Source organism: Phodopus roborovskii, unplaced genomic scaffold (assembly GCF_943737965.1).
Source record: "Phodopus roborovskii unplaced genomic scaffold, PHOROB, whole genome shotgun sequence".
Classification (NCBI taxonomy): Eukaryota; Metazoa; Chordata; class Mammalia; order Rodentia; family Cricetidae; genus Phodopus; species Phodopus roborovskii.
Window position 1 is genome coordinate 10,293,566 of NW_026126469.1, and position 14,160 is coordinate 10,307,725.

Sequence of the window (14,160 nt, forward strand, 5' to 3'; positions counted from 1 at the left end):
TTCTGTGAGTTACTGATGGAAGAAAGCCAATGCTTTTTTAATACTAGTGCATAAAGATGTATATAAGAATATCAAAACATAGACCATTTCACTCTCTAAAATTAACTAGGAATCTGTTTATGGTGACCATGGCAACAAGTGGGCAGCTGTGTGTGTGTGTGTGTGAGATGTGTGTGTGTGTGTGTGTGTGTGTGTGTGTGTGTGTGTGTGTGTATAATCTACCTGTGGCTTCAGCTTTAACAAAGTTATAAGTTCTCAAATACCATTGTCAAGGTTGAAGACCTGGGTTAGACTTCATAGGCTGGCATGAAAGCATTGGCAGGCTGAGTGATACCAAACCAGAAGGAAATAGGAACCAGTGGGGTTTTAGAGCAAGCAGTGAGGTACAAAACATGCTTTTATATGTGTGTAGAAGGCAGAATGTTGCATTTGTAGTTTCTGTGAATGGACAGTTTGAGTTGAATAGGTTACCATTTCACATATTCTTCAAACTAAATCTCAATTTAAAAACAGGCAACACAGAGGGTTGGGGTAAGGGCCCTAAGGTCTGGGATAGCAACTTGGAAAGCATCTGATATTAGAGCTGAGCTGTTAATGATTTTTTTAATTTTCATCTATCTATCTATCTACCTACCTATCATCTATCTATTTATGTTTAGGGCAAAGAAAGCAAAATTTATATGGTGAAGGCAAACATCATGCAAAACAGACTAGATGGGCAAGGAGCCTGGGAAGCCTCTGGGGTGACAGAGATCTCACACTGAGCAAGTCACAGGCTCAGGATATGGAAATGTCCTCTGCCATTCAGCACCACCCAGACAAGCTCTTCATAGCTGACACAATCATTGCTGTCCTCATCCCCTGCCACCAGCATCTCCACTTCTTCCCCTGCCATCACCTCACCTAATGTGACAAAGACATGATGGTTCTCAGCACCCGTGATGGTACTGTTCCCTTCCTTCTCAAATACAGGAAGTCCTTCAACACAACCCTCCTGAGTCCCCTTGTCCTTGTTCTCAGCGCAGTCTGCAGCATGGGCAGGAAGCTGTCACCAGGTTCAGCACCTTCACATCCATCTCATCATTCTTGGGGTTCTCCCAGGGCCTTGACCACCTTAGTGTTGGTAGGGTTCTGGCCCAGGGCCTTCATCACATCCCCACATTTGTAGGACAGGTAGAGGCCATCACCTGTTCTGTCAAACAGCTGGTGGACCTTCTTGAATTCTGCTGCCTGGTCCTTGGTGAAGTCACATATCTTGGCTGCTCAGCTCTGTGGGACTTTATCTGGTGGCAATGAACAGCTCTAATGATTTTTAATTCTAAGGATTTTTAATTCCAGACCAAATGAGACATTGTGTTTGAAAGTACTTGGTAAAATATAAGATGGATCACAGTGAATAGCATGTTCTTTGTAAGTCTAAAGCATATGGTAGCATCACCCTTGGGGGGGGGGGCAAAACAGGTTCCATGAAAACTTCAGCAGTCTATGCTTATGCTATGGTGAGTTTGTGTTCAAAGTCTTTTAATGACCCTTTTCATTCCAGGGTCTCTATTAAAGTCTGAGAAGCTTGTTAATGGCCAAGCCAACTTCACCAAAATAAATGGCCTTCAACGGCATGCACTATGTATGTCAGTTAGCATTTTCTGTGTAACAAACCAGTGTTAAGCTGAGTGGCATAACATATTTATTGCCCCACTGATTCTTGGTTAATCATTTGGGGCGGGATCAGCTGCACAGCCATTTCCTTGGTATATTCAGGCAGCTACAGGCAGTAGGTGGTTTACGGTCAATTGATGGTGCTAGTGAGATACTATGTCTCTGGCTTCTAGCAAGCTAGCTCAGGCTTTTCCATGTGGTGGTTGAGCTATGTATACATAAGTGAGGCTAGGAGCAGAGGCCACATTATTCCTCTCTATTTAAGATCAGAAGTGCACCATGCCACTTCTGCCATCTTCCTCTATTGATCCAAACAACACCAGTCCAGATTCTAAAAAGATCAGTAAACCTCACTCCTTTATGAGAAAAATAGCAAAATCATGTTGTAAAGGTATGTACATATGGTACAGGTAAGATTACCATTGCCACCTATGTAAATGTATGATTGCCCAAAGTAATGCCAACTTTTGCTTAAAGATTAAATTTGTTATTTTTAGCTCCTTGATATTTCAACAAAGTATAGTATGTTTTTTAGAAAAGCAGTTTGTGAAGCAAAACATATGCAGTCATAAAGAAAGTGAAAATAAATTCATTTTCCTCTCCTCTTTGCTGAAGTTTGCTTATGTCTAACCTGTACATTCACTTTGCCTTGATGTATCAGTTACTTTTCTTACCCCTCTTACAAAATACCAGAGAGAAGCAACTGAAAGTAGGGAAGGTTTGTGTGGGCTCACAGTTTGAAGATGCAGTCCATCATGGCAGCAAGAATGTGATATGTTTAGTCACCGTGCATCTGCAGTCAAGGAGTAGAAAAAAAATTAATGAATGCTGGTGTTCAATTTGTTTTTCAATCCAGGATCGCAGCCCAGGGAATGGCATCATCCACATTGATGGTATCTTATGCTCAGAATATTGGTTTGAAAGAAAATGGCCTCCAAAGGGAGTGGCACTTTTAGGAAGTGTGGCTTTGTTGGAGGAAATATGTCACCTTGGGGGTGGGCTTTGAGGGTCTCCTGTTCTCAAGCCATGCCCAGTGTGGAAGACAGTTCACTTCTGGTGTCTGGTGATCAAGATGTAAACCGCTCAACTCCTTCTCCAGCATTATATCTGCCTGTGTGCTACCTTGTCCTGCCATGATGACAATGGACTAAACCTCTGAACTCTAAGACACTCACTTAAATGTTTTCCTTTGTAGGAGTTTCCATGGTCACAGTGCCTCTTCACAGTAATAGAATCCTAACTGACATACATACTGAGCCCTAAACACTAGGCATTCGTAGTGCTTACACATGCTCACAGTGAGCCCATAAAACAGGAACCATTGTATCTGCTTTGACAAGTTCACAGTGCTTAAGGTGTCAAGGCCAAAAGTTAAGTGAAGTGGCAGGGCTATAATGTTAGCACAGGCAGACAGTCAGGTTTATGCCAGTACTCTTTTTCCCCAACTCTAGCTTCTTAACTATTGGGATTACAGGCATATGATACTATACATATAAGTTTAGATTCCTGTATTAACTTAATTTTTATTTTTATTATTACCTTTTTTTTTTTAAGGTGAGGGTCTCACTATACAGTCCTGGCTGCCCTGGAACTCATGGAACTCACTATGAAGACCAAGCTGGCCTCAGAGTCACAGAGATTTACTTGTGCCTGACTCCTGAAAGCTGGGATTAAAGGCTTGTGGCACAATACCTGAGCATTTTTTAAAATGAACTTGTATTAATGAAGTAATATTGCTATTTGGCAATTTCATGCATCATTATATAATGTGTTCTCATTACTCTGCCTTACACCCTCTCTTATAGACTACTATCCCTCTCACCGTACCTTTTCCCTGTCTCTTTTATGACTTTTAGTTTTGTTCTGTGACCCTTTAGTTTAACCTTGGTCATCTATGTGACCATTGGATTAGAATTGTCCATTGGAAAGCTAGGCAGTGGTGGTACACCTACTTTTATTCCCAGCACTAGGGAGGCAGAGGCAGGTGGATCTCTGAGTTCAAGGCTAGTCTGATCTATAGACTGAGTTCTAGGACAGCCAGGGCTACACAGAGAAACTCTGCCTCAAAAAAAAAAAAAAAAAAAAAAAAAAAAAAAAAAAGAAAAAAGAAAAAAGAAAAAAAAAAAAAGAAAAGAAAAAAGAGGAGGAGGAGGAGAAGGAAGAAGGAGGAGTCCAGTCCAGTTGGAGCCTGGTGGTGTCATTGGTAGGTCTGGTGGTGTCATTGATAGGTCTGAAAGGTAAGCCAACTATTTCCCTGTAGCCAATAGTTCAGCGGTGACCTTTGGAGCCCCCTTACTCCTTCCCATCCAGATCTTGTTGTTGATAGGCTCTTTCTTGGGCAGACTCAGCACAGGGAATCTCTGTGCCTTGCCCAGGAGATGACATTTACTTCTCTTCTGGCTCTTACATTCTGTCTTCCTCCCTATTCTGTAATGCTCCCAAGCCTTAGAGGGAATGATATAAAAGTCTTGTTTAGAAGATGAATACTCACTTACCTATCACTTAGCATCCTGTACAGCAATGACTTTCTGCATTCTCCACCACTCACTGAAAGTAGAGGCTTTTTTTTTTTTATTAAAGCTGAGCATACAAATATTTGTACAAATATTCAGAAAGAGGCCCAACACTACAGTAACTTATTTAAACAACCATACTCTGCTCCTTTCTAAAGCCTAATTTCTCCCCCACCATGGGTTTTGGACCAGATTTACAATACCAAGAATAGATTCTTCTCACTGTGGAATGGGTCTGAAGTCCAGTTAGAAAACCACTACTCACCTTAGTATCAATATTATGCAGATGAGTATAACTTACTCGGCAGGATGACATCATGGGTCATAAGGGTCACATCTGGGCAGGACCTCTGTTTCCTCTTCTCCTCCAGAAGTCTGCACAGCACCCATGAGAGCTAGCTGGTAAGAAGGAAGCTGCCATCTTAGTTCCAGCCTGGATTTTCTGTATCATGTCTCCTAGGTGTGTGGTGTCTTCCAGTCTTAGCATTTAGTCCACATGGGAAACCAAGAGGAACGGCAAAACCTGCAATGTTTTGAGGGCCTTTGTGATCTCCCCAACCAACAACTTGTAAGGAGGGAATATCCCACTCCTGGCCTGGGATTTGTGTTTAATAGCCCACAGCTCTTAATCATGCTGCCCCTTGCTTCATGGGGGAAAATGTGACCCAAGCACAGTATTGTTTTAGCACAGATGGTTGTGGTGAACCTTTTTCTGTTCTGCCAGCCAGCTCCCAAATGAAAGATACAGAGACTTCTTATTAATTATGAAAGTTGTGCTGCTGGCTTAGGTTTGTTTCTAACTAGCACTTATAACTTAAATTAACCCATTTCTGTTCATTAGTGTTCTGCCACATGCTCATGGCCTGTTTCCTCATCTACATGTCATGCTTCCTCTGCAACTGGTGGGTGTCCTCCTGTGACCCCATTCTTCTTCCCAGTGTCCTCTGTACCTAGAAATCCTGCCTTGCTATTTATTGGCCGTTCAGCTTTTTGTCAAGCCAATCAGAGTGACATATTCTTACAAAGGTTATTCCACAACAGATGGCCTTGCTTCACCCAGGATCCACAAGGCTTTTTATAGTTTTAGTACCCTCTAAGTTTACATAGGAGATTAGTTCCAAAACTTCTCACAGATAACAAACAGTATCAATGCTCAAGACCCTTACCTACAAAGGCATGATATTTGCATACAAGCTACCTATATCCTCCCATATACTTTAAATCTCTTACTTGTATTTAAATGCTATGTAAATAGTTATTATACTATATTGTCTAGAGAATAGCAATGGAAAAAGTTTGTAAATGTTAAGGACTCATGCTTTTTAAAATGTCATGTAAAATTGATTGTGGATAAGGAGGACCAACTGCACAGTTTGTGCCTAAGATTCTGATTCAGTCTGTCTAGGACTGATGGTCATAGAAGAATACAGGTAAAACATAATAGGAAACTGTAAATGTAGCAACATTTAAAAATGAGAATGCAAAGTATTAGAATAGTACCATGTGTGCTAGGGGTGGGAGAGTATGTTTGGTGGGAATCTAGATGGCTATACAGAAAAAGGGAACTAAGATTTTTTTTTTCTTTAGTCACCTAATATATGAGAATGCAAGTGGTCACCTATGGTTAAAAAAAAATAACCAAATAATATCTGTGCAACATTTCTAGCTAACAGATTCAACATTATTGACTATAAAGAATATTATTAGCATTAATGACACTCCTTTTATAAAAGATTAAAAAACATAATTATGTGTGTTTTGGGAGGGGTATGTATACATGAGTGTGAGTACCAACAGAAGCCAAGGGCATCAGATTTCCCTGGAACTGGAGCCATTGTAAACCATCTCATATGGATTCTAGGGTCCAACTCTGGATTTCTGCAAAGAGCATTATAGCTCTTAGCTGCTGAGCCATCATCTCCCAAACCTTCTTAGATACTTTTCAACTACAGCCCATTAGCAAGCCAACTCAACAATCACTAAAATGAATATCACGTAGGTATATAGAAACTATCATTTATAACACTGTAAATGAATGTTAGGCATTCACAGTTACATGGGATGGTAGGTTTGATGGTGTGTACCCTATGCAGATGATAATATAGTTTTAAACCAAGTAGATTTTTCATGTACTTCTCATTGAATATATTAAAAGTTGGTCATTTAATTGGAGCTGGCAATGCACAATTTGAAGAAAGTAGAGCTTTCCTAAACTGTTAACTGCTGCATGAGAAAACATAATTAATGATTGCTATTCACAAGGAAGAGCTCCTTTAGAAGCTGGGCTTGCCCAGTCATGCCTGGTCACAAACTGGCCCTCACGATGGAGATTAATTGGAGACAGCTGTGTCTGTATAAGACATGTCTTCACTTGAGAAGGTCAGCAATTCATAGAGGCTTTAAGTCTTCCTAGAAAGAATTGACTACCTAACAATGTAGAAGATATAAGAACGAAGAGAATCAGACTGAACTCTGTGGTAACTTGCTAAGCATTATTAATAATTGCGGTACTTTGACACTATAACACTTGGACCAGAGCATCAGAGAGCCCACTGAAAGCAAAACGTGGCTTCAGTACCAGTTTAGAATTGTAGAAGGCAAGATTTGGAAGATGCCTTAGAAATATCTCAATCCAAACTCATTTCTTCTAACTTTAGAGCAAACTGTTCCTCTAGGACCAAGGAAGTAACATTGCCAAGGTAGGAGTGTGTATGTGTGTGTGTGTGTGTGTGTGTGTGTGGTGTGTTTGTGTGTGTGCCTGTATGTAAAATGACTTATGACTTTAATGTACAGTTCCAAAAGGACATGCAGTAGACCACATAAACAACACATATGATAAGAAAAATAACTAAACACTATAGTTTAAAAAAGAAGAGCTATCCAAGAACAGTCGAAGATGTAGCTTTTCCCAGATGCTTGTGAGAAGGCCTAGTTCTCTTTCTGTGCCCTGTAAGGCATCCTTGCTGTGTCTTCACGGGTAACCCTGGTTGATGAGCATGTTGCCTGGATGCCTCTTGATAAGGGCTGGAGGTTGCCGACAGAAGAGTTTTCGTAATGTCATCACTTCTCCAGTCCTGTGTTCTTAATTGTGATTCCCATCTGTGTCCCTACAGTAAGGTCGTACTCTTTAGATTGTATGTGCACAGGAGTTCCCCTGGCATCCAACTTAAAGGTAGGATCTGACACAGTAGGCATAGGTCTCTGCTGTCAAGTTAAGAGTGCCTATTCCAGGCATTGACTAATGCTCAAGGAAACAGAGCAGGTAGCACTGTACCAGGGGTACAGTGATATCAACAGGGAGTAAGTGTTTCAGGAATGTTCCCATTAGCCAGTTAACTAACTTAATGGCATAAAGTAGAAGGTAAAAGTTATTCCATGTCATCATAATAATTTCCTACTTTTGTTGTTAGAGCCCAGTTCACTTCCTACAAGGGCAAACATTTTGGTTCTTTTTTTTTTTTTTTTTTTAAGATCAGATCCCTCTACACAGCCCTGATTGTCCTAGAACTCACAGAGGTCTGCCTGCCTTTGCCTTCCAAGTGTTATAATAAATATAATGAATATATTTTAAGTAAACATCGTTGACTTGTTTTCTACTTACCGTTTATCAAATGAGTGATCATCTGCTTCTATGATGTGGCTGACCTCTTATTCTACCCTTCCTATGTGGGTCCTGGTCAATTTTGTTCCCATTGGAGAATTGAACATCATATTCCATTTCTGCCTTAATTCAGCTTATCTTTCAGCTTCACTCCTATGGAGGTCTGTGATTGTGGCTGTTGTAGTCTAGTTTTGGAATAGAGATCTAATGGGCTAAGATGATTATATAATAATCTTGGTACAAGTCTTATGTAAAGGTCCAGCTTTCCCTTGCCAATCAAGCCAGAGTACTGGATTCTGTTAACTTCTAAATTATATATGCATGTAACAAACAGGTGATGAGGCACTTAGGATCAATTATATGTATGAAGTAAATTTGTGTCATGTTAGCATTGCTGCTTAGGACAAGTATCTTGAGCACAGTTCTTCTAAGCCCATGTTGTATTCAAGAACTCATCATGGAGCAATAAAAGCAATGTCTAGGACAGACTATCTACTGTCCAGCCACATCCCCAGGCTTTGCTTTGTTCCTTTCCTTGCCTTATCTTCTATCTTCTTCTTACTTTAGCCTAAATTACATCACTTTTATTGCCTCTGCCTTCATAAACTCATTTTTTTTTTCTTATGTTTGCCATAATCTATGCTGGCCTTGTTGAATCATTTAAATTCCCTGTTCCTATTGTCTGTTTTCTATTTTGTTGTTGTTTGGGTTTGGTTTGTTTTAAGTGTGTGTGTGTGTGTGTGTGTGTGATGTGTGTATAGGTGTCAGTGGGAAGCAGAAGATAGCCCTGGACGCCCTGGAGCTAGAGATGATTGGAATGTGGGCACTGGGAACAAACCCCAGTCCTCTGAAAGACAAGTCTGTGCTCTTCATCACTGAACCATTTCTCCTGCCCTACTCCTTGTTTCATTAGCACTTGTGTACTCACGATTCCCAAGACCTGTGTGTATCTCTGAGCTCCCATAACACCCCATTTTACGCACACATCCTGTTCAGGCCCATAAAGGTGGCTGTGCTCCATCATCCTAACATGTATCACTCTCTAAGGGAATTGAACATATCCATGTTCATGGATAGTTCCCTGATAAATCTCTAATATGTACTCCAGAACCTACTTTCTAGAAGCTACTTGAAATATTTAGGAAAGAATAAAAGATGCCAAGTATGGTGGCTCATGCCTTTAATCACAGTTAAATGTAGAGGCAGGAAGTACTCTGTGAGTTCAAGGCTAGCCTGTTCTACAAAGTGAATTCTAGGACAGCCAGGGCTGTTACACAGAAAAACCCTGTCTTGAAAAACCACCAAGTAAATGAATAAATAAATAAAAGAATGTAATTATTTCCCCCTTTTAGAGCATACACAGCATAGCACTTGCAAACGTAATAGCCTTATACTTTGTACATTATCTGTATATAGCTTATCGCTTCTGCTTTCTTTAACAGTGGGAATCACAACTATTTCAAAGTTTATGTTCAGAAGCATTTTAGTTAATAACTACTCATGAAAGTTTTGCTGAAAAAGTTCTATGCTTCGGCATAAGCAAGTCTTCTAGTTCCTGAATTTGTATACTTTTGAGAAGTAATTGTCACAGTCAAGGTTTCTATTGCTGTAGAAACACACAGCAGGATTCTGGAGACAGGAGCTAATGCAGAGACTATGGATAAGTGCTGCTTACTGGCTTGCTTCTCATGGTTCTTTCTTATAGAACCCAGACCAACATGATGGGCTGTGCCCTCTCCTTTCAATCACTAATTAAGAAAATGCCTGCACCCTTTTCTTAATTGAAGTTCCCTCCTCTCAAATGACTTTAGCTTGTGTCCAGTTGACACGAGACTATGCAGCACAGCAATGTGATCACCCTATTTAACAAGTCATAGCTAAGATTTGTGTTTGAGACTTTGATACAATACTGAAGGTACCAGATCAGGAGGAGTTTCTAGCATTGTATTCACTTTCCAGAAGGACAGACTGAGATCCAAAGTTCATAATCTCATACACTCTTAAGCAGTGAGTTAGTGACAGGGACAGATTTGCCTAGGACTCTTAAGTCTCTATTCTTTGCCCCAATGAAAGCTGCTTGCCTTTTGATGAAGTGGGATACATGTAATAGGAGACATAGCACTTTAGGTAATTTTGTGAGTTCTAATAATTAGTCATCATAAAATAGAAAGAAACAAAAATCAAATCTGTTTTTTCTTGCATCTGCCAGGGTGATCAAGTATAATCCTTTAACTGTAATCAAAGGTAGGATAAAATGTCAAAGCCATGTGCTTTGAAGAACTTAATTAGGGATTCTGTCTTCATCCCAATGTAGCAAGCACTTTTCTTTTTTTCTTTTTGCACTTTTCTTCCTTAAAGAAAAACATTCAGTGTATTTAGACATCAATTTGATCATTTAGATGTCAAACTTTTATTTTAAGAACTTAATGCTAGCAAGTTGTTCATGCTCTGGGGAAATCAAGGCTTGAACATACTGAATTTGAGTCAGTTTGAGGTTTGGATATGTTTTCTTATAGATTAACCAATGAAGGGCCAGATATACCACAACAGAGCATTGGAGGCTAACTTGAGAGTAGAGGATTGTTGAATGTAACTTAGAAAGAGTTGTTATGAATTATGAACTCAAGCCAGGCATAGTGGTGTACACCTTTAATTCCAGCACTAGGGAGGGAGAGGCAGATGGATCTCTGTGAGTTCAAGGCCAGTCTGATTTACAGGGCAGGTTGCCTGCCAGTCAAGGCTACCCAGCACAGTGACAGCCTGTCTCAAAAAAAAAAGATTTTTTTTTTTTTAATAGTAAACCTAAGTACCACTAGTTTCTATATTTGTATGGAGTTCAGTTTCCAGCACACTTTTATATTCATTCCTTTGCCTTACTCATGCCATAAAGAGACAAGAGAAGGTGGGGCGGGGATTGAATGAATGAATAAGTGACTAGATGGGTGACTAAGGCTCAGGAAGAAGAAAATACCTGAGCCCACACCTTCATCTGCAGAGTCAGAAGTCGAGCAAAGTCTCCACCATTGTAGCCTGAGCATTCTCCACAAACACAATGTAACTGCTTATGTGTCTATTGGGGAAACCTGAAGGGTTCCAGTGTTTCTCTGATTCTCTATCCTAAGATATGTCCTAGGCAAATAGCTGATAATAAGCTATTTTGCTCAAAGGAAACTATAAAGCCAGAACCTTCTTGGTGACTCAGGGTTCTAGGCTGCAACCAGCTGGGGATCTGGAGCTAGAGGACAGCAGTGGGAAAGACTGTGTACTACTCAATGAGTCAGCACATAAAGAGAAGTGTCATTCTGTAAGCTGAAAACAGCAGCCCCTGTGGCTAACAAATGTTCATAAAGGATGCAAACATAGAGGCTGGAGCTAGAACTTGCTGATCTTGCAGAGGATCCAGGTTCAACTCCCGGCATTCACACGGTGTCTGACATGTCTGTCACTCCAGTTCCAGGGAATCTGTGACCCTCGGGCACAGGTGGTACACATACATACATGCAGGCCAAAAATTCATACACTAAAATCTAATAAATTAAAATAAAATACATAACTCACTATTACATTATTTATTATAGAAGAATTTTCATTCAAGTTTGTTTACTTTAGCATTATTAATGTTGCATATTCAGACCACATTTAAATTTTTCTGGTAAATATTTAGTAGAGTCCTATACAATGCCAGTGCTAGCCATCTCAGTGAAAGAATGCAGGGCACCTTTTTCTTTAAATTACCCTTGAGCCCATCACACCTCTTTTCCTTTTGACTTCAGGACTGATCAGGTCTCCTTGACTGAAAGTCAGAAACAGCAGCTAGCTTTTAGCGGGGTGCATGTTGAATAAAATATCGGAATATTTAAGAATTTTTTCATACAATATATTTTAATCATATTCTGTTCCTTTCCGAACTCCTCCCAAATCACCCAATTTTCAACTTAATACTGTTTCTTCCTCTTGTTCTCCCTTAAAAAAAAAAAAAAAAAGGCAAGAAACCCAAAAAGTGAAAACCAAAACAAACAACAGCAACAAAACAAAAATACTAATACAAAAGTACCAAAACAAAAAGCCCTCAAAATACCATAATGTCACTTACACTGCTTTAGAAGTGGTGGGACCTGGCAGATGGGAGCGGAAACATGAGGCAGATTCAAGTCTCAAACAATAGACAACTTTATCCAGAGCCTCTGACGCTTTGTATGCTGAGGTCTAGGAAAGTTCACATAGTAACGCTCTCATGCCTTTATGCTGTATGCAATCATGACAAGATGCAAGTAACGAAAACAAGTTTTTCCATAGAGGCCTTGAAACATTTAATTGAATAACAACAAGCAATAATGAGTACTTGGAAGTAAATGCACTCCTACCAAGAATAATTCCATGTTTTTGAAGAACCTGAGGTCTGAAGCTCTCATTTTGCTTTCTTGGGGGTGTTTTCCCAGGCACTCAGAATTCTCCTCACAGGACTCCATGCCTGGACTGTGTTCTGACAACCATAATAGCTATTTTGTGTTGTCCAACTACTATTGCACACGAGACCTGCCCCCAAAGTGTAGCTGATGTACTTACTCAGTGACATTCCACTGGAGAAAATTGATTTTCCCTTTCTCAGCAGGCATTAATTGCTAGTAGCTTCTTCTTGGTTAAGGGTGAGACTCTGTATCCTCCTCCCCTTCTCAGGGTTGGGACTTTCTGAACCTGTGCAGGTATTGTATGTGCTATCACAGTGTCTGTGAGTTCATATGCATATTGGTCCTGTTGTGTCTGGAAGATGCTTTTCCCTTGAAGTCACCCATCACCTCTGACTTCTTAGTCTTTCTGCCCTCTCTTCTGCATAGATCCCTGATTCATGAGGGTTGTGGTTTAATTACCACATTTCCTTTAGGATCGAGTGCTCTGCACATTTTCCAGCTGTGGGTCTCTGTCTTAATTACTGTCCACTGAAAGAAGCAGCTCCTTGATGAGGACTGAGTGATGCCCTTACCAAAGAATATAGCAATGTGTCATTAGGAGTTACTATTAGGAGTTATTGTCCCCTTATCACAATAGAAGTGATAGGCTTTTCCTTTGTGCCCATGGCTTCTCTAGTCTCAAGTTCTTGATCACTTCAGTAGTACCAGGTATAGATTTCATCTTATGGAGTGGGAGTTAAAAACAATCAAAGAGTGGTTACTCCCATAACTCCTGATTCTTTCTCTACTTGCCCACTAGCCTGCTGGGATCCAGATCTCAGTTCTTGATGTAGTTCTCTGTGTCTTCATTCAAACATGTAGGCCTTCTACCTTCTCTATTTTCCTCTACCTTTGGACAGGATCAACAGAACAGGGGGAAAAAAAATCAAAGATTTGAACGCTATAATGACCAAGGCAAGAATGACGTTAGGGACTCTAGGATACATTATACTCTGAGTAAAGTAGGAGGAACAGACACAGTAGCCAACAGATTGGCCTAGTGTCTTATGGTTTGAGAAGAAGAAGAAGTGGTTTGGAGGGGCAGGGGATAGAGGAGTCCTCAGGGGAGATGGGACTGCACAGGAGCTCGAAGGGTTGCCAGGTGAATGGAGAAGGAACTTGTTCCTGAGAGCATAACACTTGGAAAGACAATGAACACAGAACAGGAGGCTGTGTTTAGGAGTCTGTCCTAACTTCAATTGGCCACAGCTGGAGGTCTTTTTAGGGCTACAGAAATGCAGGGGAAGGCCCAAGTTGGTGCCAGATCACCAACACCTGTGCAAACCATACTGAGGAGTCTGACCTGAATGGAGCATCATCCGACTGCTATAGCCTCCCATCTTCCCTGGCGTTCATGTCCATACTATTTCTCCTGTAGTCTCTCCAGTGCTCTTCCTCTCCCCTGTTGGAGATTGTCAGCCCCGACAATGGAATGCTCATACTGACAGCAGATGGCCACTCTGCAGTGGGAAGAGAGGTGCCAGGCTCCCTGGGCTCACCGTGGAATCTCAGTGTACTCAAAAATGAGTGTTAAGAACAAGCTGCTTCCTTTCTCTGGCTTTCGTCTCCTCATGTACCAACTACAGAAATAACGACAGTCCCTCCAAGGGATTTGTGAGTTAAGTGAATTGCACAGGAAAAATCCTTACACTATCGTCTTGGCACACACTCCAGAAGAAGGGTTATCATGTTTTCTTTGAGGCCTTCAGGTATGGATCTGTGGCAAATCCAATGGAGTAGCATGATCAATCTGCCTGCCCGGGTATGGTGCCATCACTCAACCAATGACAAAGCTTCATATCAACCACAGGACCACACCCTCTAACTCTGAAACTCTGCTGCCGCCTTTATTCTCTGCAATGGTAAAACCAGTATTTAGACTGCACTGGCCTTGCAAGTGTGAGCAAACTTTCAATCTGGCCCAAGTCTGCACACTGCACAT

At 40.8% G+C, this 14,160-nt stretch overlaps 1 pseudogene; it reads right to left on the reverse strand.

The window, feature by feature from the left end:
• Positions 1–769: 769 nt before the first annotated feature.
• LOC127227229 (myosin light polypeptide 6-like) lies at positions 770–4,495 on the reverse strand (annotated as a pseudogene).
• Positions 4,496–14,160: the final 9,665 nt, after the last annotated feature.